Genomic DNA, 9,943 nt, shown 5'->3' on the forward strand with positions numbered 1-9,943 from the left:
TGTATATATATATATATATATATATATATGTATATATATATATATATATATATATCACATCTTCTTTATCAATTTATCCATTGAGGGACATTTGGGCTCTTTCCATACTTTGGCTATTGTTGATAGTGATGCTATAAACATGGGGGGGCATGTGTCCCTTTGAAACAGCACACCTGTATCCCTTGGATAAATGCCTAGTAGTGCCATTGCTGGGTCATATGGTAGTTCTATTTTTAGTTTTTTGAGGAACCTCTTATCAATGTTCTTTTCTAACATTGATCACACTGTATTGAAGCCCAATATTTACATAAGTCTCTCCCACAATAAACTGTTTAATTCTTGAGGGCAGGGACCAAATTCCAATACTCTAATGTCTAAATTTTAGAGAGCTGCTATAAATCCCCCTTGAAGTCTCTTGGAAGACAGTACATAGGTAATTCTCCTAGGTTCAGCCAAACGAATATTTTCCTTCCTGAGTTTGAATCTTGAGAGGGAGTAAAACAAAAAAAAAAAGAAAAAAAAAGAAAAGAAAATTATTTGAAGCTGCTATGATAGTTCAGCCTCAAAGAGTCTGCTGGTAGCAGCAGCAGCAAGGGTTCTTGGGTGGAAAACACCAGTAGTAATGTTTCCCTTAAACATTATTTCTTAATAATGAATTTAGTTGCACTCCATGTTACTTAAGCCTTTTCTGGTTTCTTCCATTTTCTTTTGGCTTGGTTACCTGAAGTTTCTATTGATTTTGAGTCACCCAATATACTTTCAACACATTCGTCTCCTACTTAGGAAAACCAGAGTCAATTTATATTTTCTATAAACAAGAACGTTGGCTAATGCAGTGCCTGGCACACAATTGATAATTAAGGTTTGTAGGGAAAGAGATAAAGAAAGCAAGTCTTTTACTTTTTCTATAGTTATTTCTGTATCATGTCCCTTACTAGATTTTGAGATTATGAATAAATGTACATGTCCTCTACAATTTCTTGTAAATACATTAGTTAAATTTAACTGTATTAGTCAAATGTGGGGCGCCTGGGTGGCTCAGTCGGTTAAGCATCCAACTTCAGCTCAGGTCATGATCTCACAATCTGTGAGTTCGAGCCCCACATTGGGCTCTGTGCTGACAGCTCAGAGCCTGGAGCCTGCTTCAGATTCTGTGTCTCCCTCTCTCTCTGACCCTCCCCTGCTCATGCTCTGTCTCTCTCTGTCTCAAAAATACATTTAAAAAATTAAAAAATTAAAAAAACTGTATTAGTCAAATGATGGATATGCAAATATTATTTAAAATGACCAAATTAAACAGTACTTGAATGAAAAGACAATTTGCTGCCAGTCATTATGGCTAACTCAAATCAAATAAACTTTATTTCTAGAGTAGTTTTAGATTTACAGCAAAATTGAGGTGAGATTACAGAGAATTTCCATATACCTTTTGTCCCCACAAATTCACCCCCCCACACACACTGTCAACATCTTATACCACAGTGGTGCTTTTGTTACAATCAATGAACCTACATTGACACATCATAATCACACAAGTCCATAGTTTACATTAGGTTTTATTCTTGGTGCTGCATATTCTATGAGTTTGGACAAATGTATAGTGACATTCATTCATTGTAGTACCAAACAGAATGATTTTTGCTGCCTTTAAACCCTGTGTTTTTCGTATTCATCCCTCCCTTTCTCAATCACTGGCAATCACTGATGTTTTTACTGTTTCAATAGCTTTGCCCTTTTCAGAAAGTCATATAGTTGAAATCATATAGTGTGTAGTATTTTCAAGTTGACCTTATTCACCTAGTAATATGCATTTAAGGTTTTTCCAATCTTGTTAAAAAAATTTTTTAATGTTAATTTATTCTTGAGAGAGAGAGAGAGAGAGAGAGAGAGAGAGAGAGAGACACGGTGTGATCAGGGGAAAAGCAGAGAGACAGGGAGACACAGAATCTGAAACAGGCTCCAGGCTCTGAGCTGTCAGCACAGAGCCTGATGGGGGGCTAGAACTCAGGAACTGCAAGATCATGACCTGAGCCGAAGTCAGACGCTTAACCGACTGGGCCACCCCATTGCCCCTGTTTTTCCAATCTTTTTATGACTTGTGAGCTCATTTCTGTTTAGCATTGAATAATACTCCATTGTCTGGATATAACAGTTTATTTATTCATTCACCTACTGAAAGACATCTTGGTTGTACCAAGTTGTGGCAATAATGAATGAAGCTGCTATAAACATCCATGTATAGGATTTTGCATGTAAATAAGTTTTTAATTCATTTGGGTAAATACTAATGAGTGTGACTGTTGTGTCATATAGTAAGAGTACATGTAGTTTTGGAAGAACCTGCGAAACTGTGTTCCAAAGTGGCTGCACCATTTTGCATTCTCACTGATAATATATGAGTGTTCTTACTGCTCCACATCCTTGCTAACACTTGGGCCATCAATGCTGTGGATTCTGGCCATTCTAATAAGTGCATAGTGGGGGTATAAAGCTCTTTTGGAATCAATGCTTATTTTAAAGAGTAATTTTTCTGGTAGAAATTTAGGCCTCTGGGCTCGTTTTGAGGGAAATCTGGACTTTGTGGTGCCACTCAAGCCTTACAACTTAACACAACCTTTACTTCACAATATTTGTTATTTTATTTTTTCCTGTATGTTCTCATCTTTATAATGTTAAAATTACATTATGAAACATTGAAGAACATGTACCGTTGGCTTAAAGTTTTGTGTATGACCAAATAACCTAGCACAATGTCTTGTACATACAGAGTAATTTAATACAGACTAAGAGACACACTTAAAACAGACTATAATGATTAATGATGGCTGCACTGATTTGTGTTTAAAAGCATACGTGTATATATTTTTATTTAGAATTAATATATATTAAGAAATAATTGAGACAATGAAATGTTGGGGGTTTTGAGGTAAACATTTATAACTTTATTTTTTTTTAATTTTCAATATATGAAATTTATTGTCAAATCGGTTTCCATACAACACCCAGTGCTCATCCCAAAAGGTGCCCTCCTCAATACCCATCACCCACTCTCTCCTCCCTCCCACCCCCCATCAACCCTCAGTTTGTTCTCAGTTTTTAAGAGTCTCTTATGCTTTGGCTCTCTCCCACTCTAACCTCTTTTTTTTTTTTTCCTTCCCCTCCCCCATGGGTTTCTGTTACGTTTCTCAGGATCCACATAAGAATGAAACCATATGGTATCTGTCTTTCTCTGTATGGCTTATTTCACTTAGCATCACACTCTCCAGTTCCATCCACGTTGCTACAAAGGGCCATATTTCGTTCTTTCTCATTGCCATGTAGTACTCCATTGTGTATTGAAACCACAATTTCTTTATCCATTCATCAGTTGATGGACATTTAGGCTCTTTCCATAATTTGGTTATTGTTGAGAGTGCTGCTATAAACATTGGGGTACAAGTGCCCCTATGCATCAGTACTCCTGTATCCCTTGGGTAAATTCCTAGCAGTGCTATTGCTAGGTCATAGGGTAGGTCTATTTTAATTTTCTGAGGAACCTCCACACTGCTTTCCAGAGTGGCTGCACCAATTTGCATTCGAACCAACAGTGCAAGAGGGTTCCCTTTTCTCCACATCCTCTCCAGCATCTATAGTCTCCTGATTTGTTCATTTTGGCCACTCTGGCATGAGGTGACATCTGAGTGTGGTTTTGATTAGTATTTCCCTGATAAGGAGCGACGTTGAGCATCTTTTCATGTGCCTGTTGGCCATCCGGATGTCTTCTTTAGAGAAGTGTCTATTCATGTTTTCTGCCCATTTCTTCACTGGGTTATCTGTTTTTCAGGTGTGGAGTTGGGTGAGCTCTTTATAGATTTTGGATACTAGCCCTTTGTCCGATATGTCATTTGCAAATATCTTTTCCCATTCCGTTGGTTGCCTTTTAGTTTTGTTGGTTGTTTCCTTTGCTGTGCAGAAGCATTTTTTTTTTCTTCATAAGGTCCCAGTAATTCATTTTTGCTTTTAATTCCCTTGCCTTTGGGGATGTGTCGAGTAAGAGATTGCTACGGCTGAGGTCAGAGAGGTCTTTTCCTGCTTTCTCCTCTAGGGTTTTGATGGCTTCCTGTCTCACATTCAGGTCCTTTATCCGTTTTGAGTTTGTTTTTGCGAATGGTGTGAGAAAGTGGTCTAGTTTCAACCTTCTGCATGTTGCTGTCCAGTTCTCCCAGCACCATTTGTTAAAGAGACTGTCTTTTTTCCATTGGTGTTCTTCCCTGCTTTGTCAAAGATGAGTTGGCCATACGTTTGTGGGTCTATTTCTGGGGTTTCTATTCTATTCCATTGGTCTATGTGTCTGTTTTTGTGCCATTACAATGCTATCTTGATGATGACAGCTTTGTAGTAGAGGCTAAAGTCTGGGATTGTGATGCCTCCTGCTTTGGTCTTCTTCTTCAAAATTACTTTGGCTATTCGGGGCCTTTTGTGGTTCCATATGAATTTTAGAATTGCTTGTTCTAGTTTCGAGAAGAATGCTGGTGCAATTTTGATTGGGATTGCATCGAATGTGTAGTAACTTTGGGTAGTATTGACATTTTGACAATATTTTTTCTTCCAATCCATGAGCAGGGAATGTCTTTCCATTTCTTTATATCTTTTTCAATTGCCTTAATAAGCTTTCTATAGTTTCAGCATACAGATCTGTTACATCTTTGGTTAGGTTTATTCCTAGGTATTTTATGCTTCTTGGTGCAATTGTGAATGGGATCAGTTTCTTTATTTGTCTTTCTGTTGCTTCATTGTTAGTGTATAAGAATGCAACTGATTTCTGTACATTAATTTTGTATCCTGCAACTTTGCTGAATTCATGTATCAGTTCTAGCAGACTTTGGTGGAGACTATCGGATTTTCCATGTATAATATCATGTCATCTGCAAAAAGTGAAAGCTTGACTTCATCTTTGCCAATTTGGATGCCTTTGATTTCCTTTTGTTGTCTGATCGCTGATGCTAGAACTTCCAACACTATGTGAAACAACAACGATGAGAGTGGGCATCCCTGTCATGTTCCTGATCTCAGGGAGAAACTCTCAGTTTCTCCCCATTGAGGATGATGTTAGCTGTGGGCTTTTCATACATGGCTTTGATGATGTTTAAGTATGTTCCTTCTATCCTGACTTTCTCAAGCGTTTTTATTAAGAAAGGGTGCTATATTTTGTCAAAGGTCTTTTCTGCCTCGATTGACAGGATCATATGGTTCTTATCTTTCTTTTATTCATGTGATGTATCACGTTGATTGATTTGCGAATGTTGACCCAGCCCTGCATCCCAGGAATGAATCCCACTTGATCATGGTGAATCATTCTTTTTTAGTTTTTTTTAACCTTTATTTATTTTTGAGACAGAGAGAGACAGAGCATGAATGGGCGAGGGTCAGAGAGAGAGGGAGACACAGAATCGGAAGCAGGATCCAGGCTCTGAGCTGTCAGCACAGAGCCCGATGCGGGGCTCGAACTCACGGACCGTGAGATCATTACCTGAGCCGAAGTCGGACGCTCAGCCGACCAAGCCACCCAGGCGCCCCTCCTTCCCTTTCTTTTTCTTGGAATAGTTTGAGAAGGATAGGTATTATCTCTGCTTTAAACGTCTGGTAGAACTCCCCTGGGAAGCCATCTGGTCCTGGACTCTTATTTGTTGGGAGATTTTTGATAACAGATTCAATTTCTTCACTGGTTATGGGTCTGTTCAAGCTTTCTATTTCCTCCTGATTGAGTTTTGGAAGAGTGTGGGTGTTTAGGAATTTGTCCATTTCTTCCAGGTTGTCCAATTTGTTGGCATATAATTTTTCATAGTATTCCCTGATAATTGTTTGTATCTCTAAGGGATTGGTTGTAATAATCCCATTTTCATTCATGATTTTATCTATTTGGGTCATCTCCCCTTTTTTTTTTTGAGAAGCCTAGCTAGAGGTTTGTCAATTTTGTTTATTTTTTCAAAAAACCAACTCTTGGTTTCGTTGATCTGCTCTACAGTTTTTTTAGATTCTATATTGTTTATTTCTGCTCTGATCTTTATTATTTCTCTTCTTCTGCTGGGTTTAGGCTTCATTTGCTGTTCTGCTTCTATTTCCTTTAGGTGTGCTGTTAGATTTTGTATTTGGGATTTTTCTTGTTTCTTGACATAGGCCTGGATTGCAATGTATTTTCCTCTCAGGACTGCCTTCGCTGCATCCCAAAGCATTTGGATTGTTGTGTTTTCATTTTCGTTTGTTTCCATATATTTTTTAATTTCTTCTCTAATTGCCCGGTTGACCCACTCATTCTTTAGTAGGGTGTTCTTTAACCTGCATGCTTTTGGAGGTTTTCCAGACTTTTTCCTGTGGTTGATTTCAAGCTTCATACCATTGTGGTCTGAAAGTATGCATGGCATAATTTCAATTCTTGTATACTTATGAAGGGCTGTTTTGTGAACCAGTATATGATCTATCTTGGAGAATTTTCCATGTGCCCTCGAGAAGAAAGTATATTCTGTTGCTTTGGGATGCAGAGATCTAAATATATCTGTCAAGTCCATCTGACCCGATGTATCATTCAGGGCCCTTGTTTCTTTATTGACCCTGTGTCTAGATGATCTATTCATTTCTGTAAGTGGAGTGTTAAAGTCCCCTGCAATGACCACATTCTTATCAATAAGGTTGCTTATGTTTATGAGTAATTGTTTTATATATTTGGGGGCTCCAGTATTCGGTGCATAGACATTTATAATTGTTAGCTCTTCCTGATGGATAGACCCTGTGATTATTATATAATGCCCTTCTTCATCTCTTGTTACAGCCTTTAATTTAAAGTCTAGTTTGTCTGAGATAAGTATGGCTACTCCAGCTTTCTTTTGGCTTCCAGTAGCATGATAAATAATTCTCCATCCCCTCATTCTCAATCTAAAGGTGTCCTCAGGTCTAAAATGAGTCTCTTGTAGACAGCAAATAGATGGGTCTTGTTTTTTTATCCATTCTGATAGTCTATGTCTTTTGGTTGGCGCATTTAATCCATTTACATTCAGTGTTATTATAGAAAGATATGGGTTTAGAGTCATTGTGATGTCTGTATGTTTTATGCTTGTAGCGATGTCTCTGGTACTTTGTCTCACAGGATCCCCCTTAGGATCTCTTGTAGGGCTGGTTTAGTGGTGACAAATTCCTTCAGTTTTTGTTTGTTTGGGAAGACCTTTATCTCTCCTATTCTAAATGACAGACTTGCTGGATAATGGATTCTCGGTTGCATTTTTTTTTCCTGTTCAATACATTGAAGATCTCGTGCCAATCCTTTCTGGCCTGCCACGTTTCAAAAGAGAGATCAGTCACGAGTCTTATAGGTCTTCCTTTCATATGTGAGGGCACGTTTATCCCTTGCTGCTTTCAGAATTTTCTCTTTATCCTTGTATTTTGCCAGTTTCACTATGATATGTCGTGCAGAAGATCGATTCAAGTTATGTCTGAAGGGAGTTCTCTGTACCTCTTGTATTTCAATGCCTTTTCCCTTCCCCAGTTCAGGGAAGTTCTCAGCTATGATTTCTTCAAGTACACCTTCAGCACCTTTCCCTCTCTCTCCTCCTGTGGGATACCAATTATACGTAGATTATTTCTTTTCAGTGTATCACTTAGTTCTCTAATTTTCCCCTCATACTCCTGGATTTTTTTATCTCTCTTTTTCTCAGCTTCCTCTTTTTCCATAATTTTATCTTCTAGTTCACCTATTCTCTCCTCTGCCTCTTCAATCCGAGCCGTCGTCGTTTCCATTTATTTTGCATCTTGTTAAAAGCGTTTTTCAGCTCCTCCTGACTGTTCCTTAGTCCCTTGATCTCTGTAGCAAGAGATTCTCTGCTGTCCTCTATATTGTAAAAACATTTATAACTTTAAATTGTTATCTCTGATATTAATCTGAACATTTCTTAATGAACACTTATTTGACGGAATATATTCATGTAATTACCATATATAGTTTTCTATTATTCTGAAACTGAAATGTATTTCTGTCCTTAGGACAATGTAGCCAGAGTAAATATTATAACTGACTCACCATTATTTCATTTGTATGTTTATACTGCATTTGCATCTGGAGGTTTAATTGCTTTGAACTCACTGCAAGAATTTACTGGATACGTTTAATAAGAACAACCTAGCTAAGATGAGCTTAAATTTTGGTCAGAAGCAGATGGATTAGAATGTGTGGCCCATCTATAAATTCAAGTCCCACAACTTCACCCTCCCTTTTATTTTATCAGAACATTAGGGAGAAAGATCAAAAGCCACAGAAATTTTGCAACATGCTAAATAGTCTATAAGACTGAAGAAGAAAGCAATTCTATTTACTAGGCTGTTATGTCCTTAAGTGTTATAAATGTGCCTGAAACAAGCTGGAAGCAAACATTCCTAACTAGCTTTATAGACTCTCCTTTTCTTTCCTTCTATTCTCTCTTTTATATGATTTATTTTCTTTCTACCCATCCACAAAGAGATACTTTCACCGGTCTGTTTATAAAAGTATTTCCTGTTTTGGGGTGCCTGGGTGGCTGTCAGTTATGTGTCTGACTCTTGATTTTAACTCAGGTTATGATCTCATTTTTCATGAGATCAAGCCCCACATTGGGCTTGGTACTGGCAACATGAAGCCTGCTTGGGATTCTCTGTCTCCCTTTCTCTCCACCTCTCTCTCTAAAAAATAAAAATATAAACATTTTTTTAAATCTTCCCTTTTTAACCCCAGAAATGTCAATTGATTGTCCTATTGTCTATTTCTTTTGTTCTAATTATCAAACAAGAACATATACTATAATTTTGAAGTCTGAAGGACTTCAAGCTGACTCACTCTCGTAGAAGGGGCACAGACCCTGGCCTGGGCACCTTGCTTATCAGCAAGATATGCAAAGGATATCTCAACCACATTATAAACATTTTCAGTGTGGTACCCTCACCAAAAGTGTCAACACTGTAGTTGAGCCCCACAACACCACTCCTTTGGTCCATCAATTGGTAGAGTACACAGATGAGACCTACTGCATTGACAACGAGACCATTTATGACATCTGCATCTGCACCCTCAAGCTGACCAAGGCGGACCTGTGGGGACCTGAGTCACCTCCTCTCACCCACCATAAGGGGCATTGCCACCTTCCTCTGCTTCCCTGACCAGTTTAGTGCTGATCCTCACAAGCTGGCAGTCAATATGGTTCCTTTCTTGTGTCTCCACTTCTTCATGCCTGGCTTTGCCACTCTAACCAGTCATAGAAGCCAGCAGTATTGGATTATCACTGTGCCTGAATTGAACCAGCAGATCTTCAATGTCAAGAACATGATGGCTGCCTGTGACCCCCACCATGGTTGGTATTTCACCAAGGCTGCTGTCTTCCATTGATGTGTGTCCATGAAGGAGGTGGATGAGTTGATGTTCAACATGCAAAACAAAAATAGCAGCTACTTTGTGAAATTAATCCCCAACAACACCAATTTGGCTGTCTGTGACATCCTGCTCAGTGGATTCAAGATAGCAAACACCTTCACTAACAATAGAATGGCCATCCAGGAGATCTTCAAGCCTATCTCAGAGCAGTTCGTGACCATGTTCTGCTTCAGAGCCTTCTCCCACTGGTACAGAGATAAGGGCATGGATAAGATGGAGTTCACCAAGGCTGAGAGCAAAATGAACAGCTTTGTCTCTGTCTACCAACAGTACTAGGATGCCAAAGAGAGAAGGAGGATTTTGGTGAGAAGGCCAAAGAAGAGGCCTAAGGCAGAAACCCATCACCTGAGGCCTCTTAGTTCCCTCAGTCTTTCTTCCCCAACTGCCCCTTTTCTTTCCCTTAGAATTTGCATTATCTGGCTTTATCTTGTTTTTTTTTTTTAAGGGTGGTGGGGGGTGGGGGCCACGCATATCCAGAACAGTACATGGCACCTAATAAATGATCAATAAATATTT

At 38.7% G+C, this 9,943-nt stretch overlaps 1 pseudogene; it reads left to right on the plus strand.

Moving 5' to 3' along the window:
* The window catches only part of LOC125931343 (tubulin beta chain-like), a 59,601-nt pseudogene extending 49,898 nt beyond the window's left edge, over positions 1 to 9,703 (plus strand).
* The last annotated feature ends 240 nt before the right edge of the window (positions 9,704 to 9,943 follow it).

Source organism: Panthera uncia, chromosome X (assembly GCF_023721935.1).
Source record: "Panthera uncia isolate 11264 chromosome X, Puncia_PCG_1.0, whole genome shotgun sequence".
Lineage (NCBI taxonomy): Eukaryota > Metazoa > Chordata > Mammalia > Carnivora > Felidae > Panthera > Panthera uncia.